This window comes from Chelonia mydas, chromosome 1 (assembly GCF_015237465.2).
Source record: "Chelonia mydas isolate rCheMyd1 chromosome 1, rCheMyd1.pri.v2, whole genome shotgun sequence".
NCBI lineage: Eukaryota > Metazoa > Chordata > Testudines > Cheloniidae > Chelonia > Chelonia mydas.
Genome location: NC_057849.1, coordinates 93,819,397 through 93,833,773, shown reverse-complemented (window position 1 = coordinate 93,833,773; position 14,377 = coordinate 93,819,397). Strand labels below are relative to the sequence as shown.

General features: G+C 41.2%; 1 protein-coding gene across 2 annotated transcripts in view; it reads right to left on the bottom strand.

The window, feature by feature from the left end:
- GPC6 (glypican 6) overlaps positions 1-14,377 on the bottom strand; it is a 1,155,513-nt gene that overhangs the window by 661,994 nt on the left and 479,142 nt on the right. The gene's annotated exons all lie outside the window — the stretch shown is intronic.

Here is a 14,377-nt window from a genome sequence, read left to right as displayed (position 1 = left end):
ATGAGTCCTAATGTAGATAGCCCTTACTTCAGAAAAGTTGAGGAAATATCAATTGAGACAGTTGGGTCATGTAAGACAACAATTAGTCGGATATATTGGTCAGAGAGTACAAGATTAGTTACAGGACAAATATTACAAGGAAGATCCCCCCTTCCCCAGAAAAAAGGTGGTTCAAGATGCTGAAGGTGAACAGGAAGAAGATCAGTATCCGCTTGGAAGATACAGGAACATTTGGAAATGAAGAGAAAGAGCCGCTAACCCTAACTGATGGGACAAAGTGAAGAAGAAGATCGATGATTGTCTCAATACTCAGAATACAGAACAAAAGCAAATTCAACCAAAAAGCCTATCTGCAAATTATACATGATTTTCATTTGTGATCTTTTCTAATGCAAATAATGGATTGTAGCAGACCTGAGCAAGCATGGTGGGGGTAACATTTAACCTCAATTACAATGGAGCTTTCACCTGTCTACACATACAGTTTAAATAAGCTTCTCAGACCTGATCTCTCTTCTCCCTGAGCCTTTTTCTATTTCACCAAAAGTACAGTGTATTAGCGGTTACTGTTGTGGGGTTATCTCCCCTTTCTGATCAATGAAGATCCTGGTGTAGCTTAAGCTCTCTTCCAGCATTGAGTGTAACAGAGGCCTAGCAGGTGAATTCAGTACTGTCAACCCAAAGTGTTAAAAAATTATGAGTCAGGACCCAATAATTCATGAGATTGTCTTAAAAAAAAAATCAAGCTTGCATTGAAGTTGTAGTTGTGTTGGTCCCAGAATATTAGAGGGACCGGGTTGGTGAGGTAATATCTTTTATTGAACCAAATTCTGCTGGTGAGAGAAACAAGCTTCCTAGCTACACAGAGCTCTTCTTCAGGTCTGGGAAAAGTACACAGAATGACCCTTCACCTTGAATGTTGTCTTTGAATATGTGTGTTAACTACCAATGCTAACAATCTGTGAACCACTGAGTACCTTTCCCAGACCTGAAGAGGAGCTCTGTGTACCTTGAAAGCTTTCCTCTTTCACCAGTACAAGTTGGTCCCTAAAGGATATTATTACCACACCCATCTTGTCCCTTAAAAAAAATCATGACATATTTTAAAAATAATATATTGTGGATTATTTTTATTTGCCTTTGGGTTTCTGAGCCTTGAGGGAACACTCAGTTCATGTTTTCAGGCTTCTCTCTGCAGCCAAGAATGCTAAAACCTCACTTTTTAAAAACAATGAAAGCTGAGATTCTCAAGTAGTCACATGACTTAAAGAATTAAGAAAAGTATTAACTATTGCAAGATGTGTATTAAAATTGTGAGTTGGGAACACTAAAGCTGTTTGCTCTTTGAGGTGAACCCTTCTGGGTTGCGGAATCTTGGGGTTCCTTTCTTTTACTTTTCTTAATTCAGGTAGACCCTCCTCTTTCCTGATGATCCCACATTGGCTGTTGCTGTGTGAGTGGAGTATACAAATGGTGGATATATGGCTCCTCTTCTCCTTGCCTGGGGCCCTCTGACAGCTATTAGTTGGCAGCAGTTAATTCAGGTTGAATCCCTTTGAGAGTACTTTTGGTGAGCTGTGATTTTTCACTACAGAGGCATGTATGATTTCTCTCACATTCTGCGAGGTGCACATAGGAAGTGGCTTCTTCTCCTGATGCTGGGCTAGACTGTTTCACCTGAATATGTGCTTTTCCAGGGTCAGAACATGTGTGTGGATCGTTCTAGTCATCTATAGGCTTTTCTGGGCTTGTGGCTGACTGTTGTGGCTGCCTGTCAGACTCCTAGCCAGTCAGCCTCTCTTCCCTTCTCTATCTCAGGCACTGCTGCTGGCTGTCCAAGTGTACAAGCCAAGTGGATTAGGCCCTTCTCTGTCCAAAGAGTCCTAATTGGTTCCCTGCTAAAGCACCCAGTTTATTTTCAGTTTCCCTCTTGCTGCTTCTGGACCACTGTGGCGGCTGCTTCTCTAAAGCCCCCAGAGTAGTGGGGATGGTCGTGCTTCCCAGATCTATTTATATACTTTACAAAGTAAAAGATAGGAAACAGTTCCTCCACAGAAATTTGTATATAATTACCTCTCCCTCCCGCATCCATAACAACAAAAGCGTAAACAAAGATTCATTTTTATTAATAATGTAGGTGATAAAAGATGAATGCTATGTGATATCTCCTGCTAACACAGACAGGCAACATTTAAGGTCCTTTTTAGTTAATTTTTTTTCAAGAAAATAAAACCTGTCACACCACACAATAACTACTGTGCCTCAACTATGGATTTAAATCACATAACTTGCAATCCCTCTAGGTTAGCAATGCTAATCAAGAATGTGCTTTTTCATACCCAAAAAACACTTGTCTGGGCCTAAAACCACTGGTCAAGATTTTTACAAGTAACTAATAAATTGGGTGCCCAAACTTTAAGTAGCATGTTGGGGTGTTTTTTTGGTGAGTGGGAGCTCAGCGCTTTCGAAAAAATCAGTCTCCTTAAGGTGTCTAATGCTGGACATCTGAAAATTAAATTCAGATCCGAACCTATAAAATGGAGTTACTACTACTTTTATGTCACAGGGGTATTGTTAGGATAAAATCATTACTATCTGTAGGGTACATGGCAATGGGAGCCAATTAAGTACCGTATATACTCGATTATAAGCCGGTTCGTTTATAAGCCGATCCACCCCAAGATGGATGAGTAAAAATGGAAATTTTTTATGACCTATTCATAAGCCGACCCTATAATTCTGGGGTCGGCAAACTTTGGCTCCCGGGCCATCAGGATAAGCCGCTGGGATGGTTTGTTTTCCTTGAGCGTCCGCAGGCACGGAGGTAAACCTAAGTAAACAAAGTGTCCTGATGCGCCAGCTGCTTACTCTGATGGGCCGGGACAGCAACTGGTAGGGAAATTTTTTGGGGGGGAGAAGCTGGGGGTCAGGGGTGTAACCCCTGTGACCACCCCCACAGGACCCCATCCCTAGCCTGGGACCCCCACACTCTTCCCCATCCCATCCCAGCCTACCTTACCTGGGGAGGGCTAAGGGAGGATGTCTCTGGCCTGGCTGGAGCTACTCCGGCAGGCTGGGCAGCGTGGCTACACCCTGCTCCGGCAGGCCAGACCAGGCGGCGTGGCTGCAGCATGTTCCAGCGGGCTGGGCCGGGCGGCATGGCTGCAGCGTGCTCCGGCAGGCCAGGCGACACAGTTGCAGCCTGACAGCTCCGGAACTGCAGCGGCTTCAGAGACTGGGGGGAGAGCAGTGTGGCCAGAAGCGGAGAGACTCTGGTCCCACCTCTTCCCTTCTGGCTCTGCTGCCTCTCCTTGCCCCCTCTGTTGGGGATGGGGGGGTTGTGTCCCACCTCTTCCCCTCTATACCTGTTCATAAGCCGACCCCCTTCTCTGATGCTTCCCTTTTTTACTAAAAAAATTCAGCTTATGACCGAGTATATATGGTATGGTTAAGACATCACATAACCCTTGGAAATTGTTATAATGCTTAATTTAGGTAATATTTCTGCCAGGGGAAGAATCTAATTAGCCACAAAAAAATGGGGTGGCTGACATCTCATCTGAAGGAGAACTTCTAAGTACCATCTACTCATTCACGAATATCAAACATATTGAACCCAATTCTATAATCCCCTCATGAACAGAAATCCTATTGACTTCAACCGTAGCTCAGCATGTGGAGGGCTTTCAGGATCAGGTCCTTTGTAAGCAAGGTTGGACATTAGGAAAAACTTCCTAACTGTCAGGGTAGTTAAGCACCGGAATAAACTGTCCAGGGAGGTTGCGGAATCTCCAACACTGGAGACTTTTAACAGCAGGTTAGACAAACACCTCTTAGGGATGGTCTAGATAATACTTAGCTCTGCAATGAGTGCAGGGGATGGGACTAGATGACCTCTCGAGGTCCATTCTAGTGCTACGATTCTATGATTCTAAATTACAGTAAACATCATAAGGTGCAAATTGTCATTACTGGAATGGCCAGAAGCTTTGCTTTAACACTGATTTTTTATGCTTTCATGGCCTCCAAGGAGTTCATTCCTTTGAAAAAGAGCTTGACACTTACAGAAGAGGTGAGACAAATAGACATACTGATGTCGTGAAAAGCATAAATGAATGCTTAGAAAGATTTATGGATGTACATATCTCCAGAGCCTCCAAATAGCTATTTATTATACATTTGCTCAGCTCTGTTTGAACATAAATTAAACACTTTCCTTTTATTTATTATTTTTATAGTGCTGACACTGTACTATAACGTGTACTGCTGTTTCAAGCAGCAGTACGTCAATTCACTAAGGAACTTTTAGTGAGCAGCAGCAGCAGGGTCCACATGGATCCTTAGTACATGGTATGCTGAGCGCTGTAGATATACATCCCAGGTTTCCATGCACTAACTCATTGTTTACACGAGCTCTTACATTAAAAAAAATCCCTTTTAAAAAAATTGAGAAATGGTTAACGCTTGAAGCTGAAATTTTTGCTGCATAGGGGGAAATTTGGCCTTAAGTCAAACATGGTGGTAGTTAGGTTATTTGTCTCTGTTCAGGAAAGCATATAAACACATTACACCAATCCCTATTAGGGAAAGCACTTAAGTACATGCTTTAAATTTAAACATCAGCTTAAGTTCAATGGGACTTTTGCATGTGTTTAAATGCCTTCTAGAACAGGAACACACTTCCACAGATGCTTAAATGCTTTGCTGAATAGGGATACTTTTCTGAATCAGGGCCTTTAAGAGTGCTCTGTAAATCAACTATCCAGTTATCTGCCTAATTTAAACCTTTAACCTTTCTAAAATCTGTCCTCTTTACAAAGTTATTCAGAATAGTTGATAACCTAATAAGCTTAAATGTCACTCTGTGAGTTAAGCTATACGCAAAGGATGAATCTGTTTATTACTTTTCTATCTATCCCATTAATCCCCAATTACTCAAAGTTTTTGTGGTTTCATGGAGAGAAACATTTATATCTCTGGAAAATAATGATTTTTGTCCTTTCAAGTACACTCACCACATTCAGGAGGTTGTAAAACTATATTAAAGAACCAAGGCTTAAGAAGGAACAATTTTCCTGGATTACATTTTCATTATAAAATGTTCAGAAACTCTTTTACCTTAAGCCTAGCAGCATATGGTTGCATGCATTTGAATACATTTTCACACAAAAATACTTCATCCACAGATATTAGAATTTTAACTGCATGAGATCAGCATGATGGAATATAATTTTCAACAACTTTTCCTGGAATTATCCTATTTTACTAAAATAAAATAAATAATAATAATAAGTACTAGGAATATTATTCTAAGAAGGAAAGAGCAAAAGCTATGCTTTATAATGAATGATAATGAATACAAGTCTAATATGCTATTGTATTTCAGTGTCTAGGATCCTGGCGTGCTTGCCAGTCTTAGGTATTTGTATCATCTTCAATGATCTGAAATTAAAAAAAAAGAAGTCCTACAAAAAGTGGAAACTAGGATAAACTATGAAGAACGAATATAAACGAACACCACAAGCATGTAGGAACAAAATTTAAAAGGCCAAGGCACAAAACAAGATTAAACTAGCTAGACACATAAAGGGTTACAAGAAACCAATCTACAAATACATTAAAACAAAAGGAAGACTAAGGACAGTGTAGGCCCCTTGCTCAATGTGGGGGTGGGGTGGGGAGGGGAAGAAACAATAACAGAAAATGTGGAAATGGCAGAAGTGCTAAATTACGTTTTTGTTTCAATTTTCTCCAAAAAGAGATTAGTAGTGATTTGACATCTAACTTAATGAATGTCATTGGAAATGAGTTAGGATTACAGGCTGAAATACGGAACAAACAAGTTAAAATTACTTAGACAAGTTAGATGTCTTCAGGTCACCAGGATCTGATGAAATAGATCCTAGAATAATCAATGAGCTGACTGAGGAGAAATCTGAGCCATTAAAGATTATCTGCAAAAAGTCATGGAAGATAGGAGAGATTCCAGAACAAATCCATTGCACACATACAAAATGGAAAATTACTGCCAAGGAAGGAGTACTGCAGAAAGGGATCTGGGGTCACAGTGGATCACAAGCTAAATATGAGTCAGGGTAACACTGCTGCAAAAAAAAAAAACGCAATCATTCTGGGATGTATTAGCAGGAGTGCTGTAAGCAAGACACAAAAAGTAATTCTTTTGCACTCCGCGCTGATTAGGCCTCAACTGGAGTAATGTGTCCAGTCCTGGGTGCCACATTTCAGGAAAGATGGACAAATTGGAGAAAGTCCAGAGAAGAGCAACAAAAATGATTAAAGGTCTAGAAAACATGACCTGAAAACATGATTGAAAGAATTGGGTTTGTTTAGTTTGGACAAGAGAAGACTGAGAGGGGGCATAACAGTTTTCAAGCACATAAAAGGTTGTTACAAGGAGGAGGGATAAAAACTGTACTTCTTAGCATCTGAGAATAGGACAAGAAGCAATGTCCTTAAATTGCAGCAAGTGCAGTTTATATTGGACATTAGGAAAAACCTCCGGTCAGGGTGGTTAGGCATAAATTGCCTCCAGAGGCTGTGGAATCTCAGTCATTGGATATTTTTAAGAGCAAATTAGACAAACATCTGTCAGGGATGGTCCAGATAATACTTTGTCCTGCCATGAGTGCAGGAGACTGGACTAGAAGACCTCTGGAGGTCCCTTCCTGTCCTATGATTATGCCAGACTCAAATGCCAATTGATGGTAGTTTAATTGTTATTAATTGATGATTCCGTTAGTATCATTATAAAAAACAGTTAATGAATCAAGTCCAGAGCCTGGAAAATGTAACAGAAATGATTTTATTTTAATAGACCTAAGATCATTACCATGGCTACAAGCTAAGAATACTGAAGTGAAACTAACAGTAAATGGGGTCATGCAGGCACAATCTGTCTTTCTGACAGGTAAACCCTCCATCTAATTCTGAGAAGAACATCCTATACACAACATCTGTTCTGTCTCATTCTCATACACCCAGTGCCACTTATCAGGGCGGGGTGAACGGGGCAGCCGCCCAGGGCACAAAGACACAGGGGCAGAAAAATGGGGCGTAAAAGTGACAAAAATAAAACCAGTAGGGGGCACAAATATGCTTGCTTGCCCCAGACACTAAAATGCCTAGTTACGGCACTGCCACTCCCACAGGGCTGGCATGGAGGCATTTGTATGTAGTCTGAGTTGAGGGGAGTGGGCCTCTTTGGCTAAGTCTATACTAGAAAATGATTGCTCATATAAACCTTCTTAGCGAGGACACAGCTTATACTGGCAAAAAAAGTACTTTTGTTGGTATAGTTTATACCAGTTCAGCAAGTGAAAAACTAACTATACTGGCAAAAGCACACTGGTGGACCGGCCTCATGAATGATTCAATAATGATGTTGATAAAATTATTATAACTTTTAAAAATATTAGCTTGTTATGAACTTGTCTGCAACTTTACTGAACATTAGGAGTTAGCAGCAAGTATCTTATTGCTAGGATGCTTGAAAATATAACAATATCTGTGAATGTTTTTGTTAGGTATGTTATAAAATATTCAGGATGGTTACAGAAATTGTCAGAGGTTTCTGGTTTCTGTCCCAAGGACAAGCTACATGTCAGGAAAACAGTCCTCCTTAGCCATAAAACTATCTTTGTTAGCCATAAATCCATCTTTATTACCTCTAAGAGTGCCTTATCTAGACCAGGACATCTCCCTTTGTATCAGATACTCATTTGGTACAAATACAATGATTATCTCAAAAAAAAACAAATTAAGTAAAACATTCGTGCTTTAGGAAAAGACTGGAATGTGAAAAGGAATGTAGGCTTGTGTTATCAGAGCAATTAATCTAGGTGTAAACTGGGCTTTTTCCACCTCCCCAGACACAGTAAACCTACACAAAGAATTCTATAAATATCTTTGTTAAACTACATTTGATAGTTTCTCTGAAAGCTTTATTCAGAAAAAGTTTCTAGGAAATGTGCAGTTGGAAATGTTTCTCACAGTTTTTCCATCCCTTGTACGTGTAGAAAGGTTGAAATTATAAAAGCAGCCTAGGTAGTTAAAACACAGCTTCTATTAAAACGGATGGAAGATGTGTGACTAAATCCCCAAGAGTCCTTTGAAAATCTCAACCCGTACCCAAGGCTGGATTAACTATTAGGCTATAGCCTTAGGCCCTTCTATTTTTTTATGCCCTACTGGTCAGGCAGGGGGCGTGACCAGGGCCAGGTGAGGGGGAGCAAGCGAGCTTGCTCAGATAGCCCTGCTGGAGCGCTCCTGCCATCAGGAAAGGCAAAGCAGCCCCCTGTGGCTTGGAAGGAGCTCAGCTTGCAGCTAGCCAGCAGCCTGCTGTGTCTCCCTGCGCTGCACGAACAAACTGCCAGGTATCCGGTTAACACTGGTGACCGGACACTAAAAATATGGTTACCACGGGAACCCATGCCAGCTGTGGGTATAGTTTGAGCATGCATTGTCCCCCCTCCCAGCTCCCTCCACCTCCTATTTCTCCGGAGCTCTGCTTAGCTTGTCAGGGAGGGAAGAGGCTCTCTGTCCCTCTCCTTGGCTGAGGCCAGCAGGAAGCTCCAAGACGCTGCCTCCTGGGTCCTAGTGCCAATCACCGTGGTCTTCTATGTGCGCTGTGTCCCATTTCTGGACAACTGGTGAGTGCCTGTGGTGGGGCAGGGCAAGGGCGTGGTGAGGGAAGAGGCAGTACCAGAGCGGTAGGTTGGGAAGCTTGCACAGAACCTGCACACACACTTATCCAGCTCCAGCTAGAACTATTGCCCCTCCCATATATAAGGAACAAATTCCCACACATTTGTAGGAAAAAACAAAACAAAACATCCCATTCTGGATACCAGTACTTTAACTTTGACAGTACCTTCCATCAAAGGGCATCAGATTTATGATGCACTGTGTTCAATACTGTATTGAACTGTACTAAAAAATAAATCATTTTTTAATGTATTTTTCTGTACTGGGATGCACAGGCAATCAAGTTCTTTCCTTATGCTCAGCCTAGTTCCACAGGCCAAAGCATCTTTGTACTTTTAAGGGTTCAAAAGCACTGAAGGAAGCTCAACACACAATGTTGTTGGTTTCTCCCTCTCCTCGCCCTCAAGGATTTTAAATCCACTTCTTAGCAGGCTATGATAGGAAGACTAGCTGAATAGGCTAAAGGCAGGTTCTGTCCATTTGCTGGTTATCTAGCAGTTCAATCCGTCATGAAAGTACCTCACATTTGATTTCTTTTCGGTTTCATTCCGAAAACTTTAAGCTAAATAAACCTGAAGTTGGGGCACAAAAATGAGGACTAACTCAAACTAACTTCTTTCCCAAGTGGAAAATGTTGGGTAAGCATGGAATGTGATTCGAGAAGAGAATGAGAACACAGGCCAATTCCTGCTGACAGTTACACTTGTGTACCTTATTGACTTCAGGGAGAACAGATTTTTGCACAAGAATAGATTTTGGTCCCTTCTGCTTTTTCACACCGGGTATAAGCAGAATCTCATCCACTTTCCTCCCCTAAACTCTGAGCACTTTAAGGAAAAAAATAAGCAAGGTCTGCTTGATTTACACATACAAATGCAATTGGAACATCAGGCTTACACAAACACCAGACCTGGAGTAACAAGAGTGTCGCTACAGCAGCCTTGGTTGGACTGTTGTTTTGAAAGATCCATAATAGTTCTTTTAAGATGCCGATTTTCAGTGAGGTCTTTTTGGTCAGGGGGGCAGAGAACACAACAGGGAATAGCTCTGTTTTGTCAATTCCTAATCACTCAGAAGCTGAAAGACTTTAGATTAAGTTTGTTTAATGTTTGTACAGCGCTTTTGCAGAGCTAACACAGTGCGGAAATGCTAAATATTATGACTGGGCAACCATCTAAAGATCTGCGTCCCTTCTAGCTGCTACCTTTTTCTTAAAGAAAGCTTAAAACAAACAAATACAAACCATAGGGGGCTCGTGCACACAGAACTCATGCTTAAAAAACCTCATGTCAGAGCTGCTGATCACACATTCTAGAATAGACAATACTTAGTCCTGCTATGAGTGCAGGACTGAACTAGATGACCTCTCAAGGCCCCTTCCAATCCTGTGATTCTATACTATCGTTCTAATTTTGGAAGAGCTTGGTAACAGAATGGCCTGATGTGGTCAATCACTGGAGATTAACTACACAAAGTGGGTATCATCCCCAAAATATTATTTGGGTTCAATGTGAAAACAGTAATTCATTATCCTCAGCCAGTGCAATACTGGGAGGCAGCCTAAAATACAATGCCACCCAATATAATTTTCCCCACTACTACTTCCTCTACTTACACCTGAGTGGTTTTCTTTTACATTATTAAAGCTGGCTGCCTCCCAGACTGCAGTCAGAGTGAGATAGGGTATGTGGTGTAGAGGCCGTAGCTTGGGGGAAACACCTGCAGGGCTTGGTTTAGCGCTGTGCCATGTGAAGAACTGAGGGTAGAAGCATGAGGTTGAAAGAGGTGAGCAGGATGGGGAATGTTACCATGTTCATCCTCATACAGACGAGCACTCCACTACCTAGGAGAAAGGAGGCCTAAGAGAAGGACAATGTATCAGCATCCCTCGTGCTACCTCTGACTCAGAAATATCTGTTTGAAAAATTGAGTGTGGTGAGAGTAGAATAAATTTGTTAATTTTACATAAATAAAATGTAAATACATACTTTTGATGACTTCATAATTTTTTTTTCCAGTATGTAATTCCTACTTAGTTCCTTCCCTCCCATTAGCTTTAGGCCCCTCATAACCTTAATCCGGCCCTGCCCATAACTTGTGTATTGGAAAACTGGGTAACAACAAAGCCACCAAAAAAACCCTTCAGAAACAGACTTCAAAGAGAAACTGCTGAGCTACAATTCATTTGCAAACTTAACTCCATCAACTTGGGCTTGAAGAGGGACTGGGAGTGGTTGGCTCACTACAAAAGCAATTTTCCCTCTCTTGGTATTGACATCTCCTCATCAATTATTGGGAGTGGACCACATCCACCCTGACTGAATTGGCCTTCAACATTGGCTCTCCACTTGTAAGGTAACTCCCCTCTCTTCAAGTGCCAATAGATATTTATGCCTGTATCTGTAATTTTCACTCCATGCATCTGAAGAAGTGGGTTTTTTACCCACGAAAGCTTATGCTCAAATAAATCTGTTAGTCTTTAAGGTACCACCGGACTCCTCATTGTTTATGCCAAACTAATATATCTTAAATAAACCTAGTCTGACTGAACAGGCAATGCAACCCTAGAAAAATATAATCTTCAAAAGTATGATTATATTTCTCTCTGCATTGCTGTAAGTTATTACAGGAGAACTCAGAAATCCCAACTAATATCAGAGCCTCATATTGCACTGGATGCCTGTCACGGGGTCACTCACCACACTGGTGCCTCCTGCTGGCCGTTTTGGGAATTAGCTCTGGTCAGCAGGGTGCTCTCTGGTGGTGATTGCTCTCCTGTCCTTGTCCCCAACTGCAGACCCACTGCAGTTCCAGTTGCACTGCCTCTGCTTCACGGCACAGCCCTCCAGCCATGTCACAATCCGGGTTCCCCCGTTCCGGGGACTTCTTCCGCAACAGTCTAGCCGCTCGTCACAGTGGCTTTGCAGTCCATAGCTCAACCGCTTCTTCAGTGGCGAGTCGGAGGGCGGGGGGGGAAGAGAGGACAGACCCAGGCCCACCCACTACTCTGGGTCCCAGCCCAGGGATCTTACAAACAACAGCTTCCCACTGCCCCACCTTTCTTTCTCCACCAGTCTGTCTCAATTCCCTGGGCCACTTCCCCACATCCCCAGCACCTTCAGTTTCTGCCTCTGGCTCCTTCACCCTCTTCCCAGGGCCTCAGGCTTGCAAGCCCTAGCAGCCCTGTTCACAGTGATAGTCTCCATAGCCCTCTAAGAAGCCGGTCCACTCCTTCAGGCTTTCTGCAGCAGACTGACTTGCTCTGGCCTCCAGCTTCCTTTTATATGGACCGGCTGGGCCCTAATTGGCTTGAGCCACTGCCCTAATTGGCTGTTTCCTTGCAGCTCTCCAGATTGGGTTTTAACCCTATCAGGGCCAGTGTGGGACAGATACCCCATCACAGTGCCGAATGCACACACACTAAGAGACAGTCCCTGTCCTAAAGAGATTACATTCTAAATAGTAAAACTTGTTGTTTTGTTGCTACATCGTTATCAGCTACTGCAATGCGGGTAATTGCTGGAGACTTGTTTATTTTGCAAAATGCATTTTTAAGAGTTTGTCAATGATGCCCAGAACTTGGAATGGATGCCTGCTTTATTTAGTGTAGTCTAAATTTGAATACATAAATAAATAAGCAATCAATCAAAAGCTTTTTCTTTGTGAATACCTCCTTACAATCACAGCTTGATTTATGAAAAGGGTGACAAAAAGAATGTCATTTAAGTATCATGGGGACTGTTTTCATAATTATAATATATTCCAGGTGAAAGATTACCATCCATTTTTATAATGATATTATAGTTTCAGTCTTATTCTCCCTCCCATCTACTATGTATCCTAACCTTCTGTTTTCACTCTTGACCGCTCCTGCATATTGAGCAGATATTCTTTTTGAGTTGCTCACAGGGATGCCCATCTCCTTTTTCACCCCCTGAGGTTGTACATTTGATACAGTTAATGTAGAACCCAATAGTGCATGTTCAAACTATTTCTTCCAATGTGAATTTCCTTACATTTGTCAGTGAGTTTAATCTCCCACAATGTTCCCATTCACTTGGGAGGACCCTTTGAAGTTCTGCACAGTCTTTGTTCCTGATAACCTGAATAATTTTGTGTCATCTTCAATTTTTTGCACCCCACTGTTCACCCCCTTTTCCATATTATTAATACATATATCAAATACCACTGATCCGATATGGAACCTTGTGGCACACTACTGTTAACCTTTTGCCATGATTAAAATTGACCATTTATCCCTCCTGTTTGCTTTCTGACTCCTAATTCTTTTCTGATCCATGACAGTACTGTGGTTCACCCATGATTACTTAGTTTTCTTAATAGCCTCTTATGAGGAATTTTATCAAAGACTTTTTGAAAGTAAAAATAGATTATGTCAACAAATTCACTTTTATCCAGCACTTTACTAACATGTCCAAAGAATTCTAGTACATGAAGGACGAAGGTTTGCATACGCTGTGCTGGTCAGATACTATCACGATCATTTAAATGTGTTGTAATTTTATTTTTAATCATCATTTCAACTAATTATCTGGTACTGAAATAATGTTTACTAATCTGTAATTCAGAGAGAATAGCAGAGCTGATCCTATCTTTTGGTATAGACGCTTACTTTAATGAGAGATGGCTCCTTCACCAGTGTTATTGATGCCATCAGCAACATTTCTTAAACAAATGAAAAATATAAAAATAAAGAACTACAGCTTCTCTTTTAACTTAATTATTCTACACTCCATACTTGAATTTCCCCATAAAAATACCCATTATTAACTAACATTCAAACCAATGCTGCTAGCTCTCTCAGTAATCCAAAAGAAAAGTGATAATGTCCCTATAGAGGAAGAGCTACTGTCCTAATTGCAAATGGCTGATAATCCCACAGGGCTGGATTTTACCTTGAAGTGACTTTCAGTACAAAGGTATATAAGATATACTTGAGATTGGCTGAAAGTGTAGTCTAGTTTCTCTATCACATTAAGCAGATGTGTGAGTGCCAAGAAAACTGAAACATCTTAAAAGCATTTATTTGACATTATGTAAGGGCTGAAGTCACGGCCATCTAAATCACGAGAAGCTGCAAGTTTATTAGACATCTTTAAGCAATTTTCTTGTCACAAACAATGTTTCAGATAGGCTGATATACAAGTGAAGTGAACAAATTGCAAGTGACCACAAACTAAACAAACAAGATGTAAATTGAAAAGCCCCTCAAGTAAGTTTAGAAAACAGGCAATGTTGTTTTCAATATCTCCATTTCTCGACAAGACAAACTTGGGAGCGAACAGAGAAGGAGCAAAATTAATAAATAAATAAACTTAAAGGATGTAAAACTAGGGATAAAAAAGTTGTGATACCAAGTCAGCACAAGACGACTACTTGTTTACTGTAGATATGCTTTGTCCATAGAATAAAGCACTGCAACAGGTAAACATTTCAGTCAGGGCCCCAAACTCAGAAGTAGTAGTAGAGGAAAGAGAAGGGTAAACATGCATATGAATGACCAATGAAAATATATTGCTTCAGCATTCGGAGGCAGAAGGCCATGCTTGAAAGCATTCCTAAAGATGCTGTCCACTTGTCATCCTCCTACTTCTCATCCTCAAGTGCTCTAATTTGCAAACCACTTTTTTCC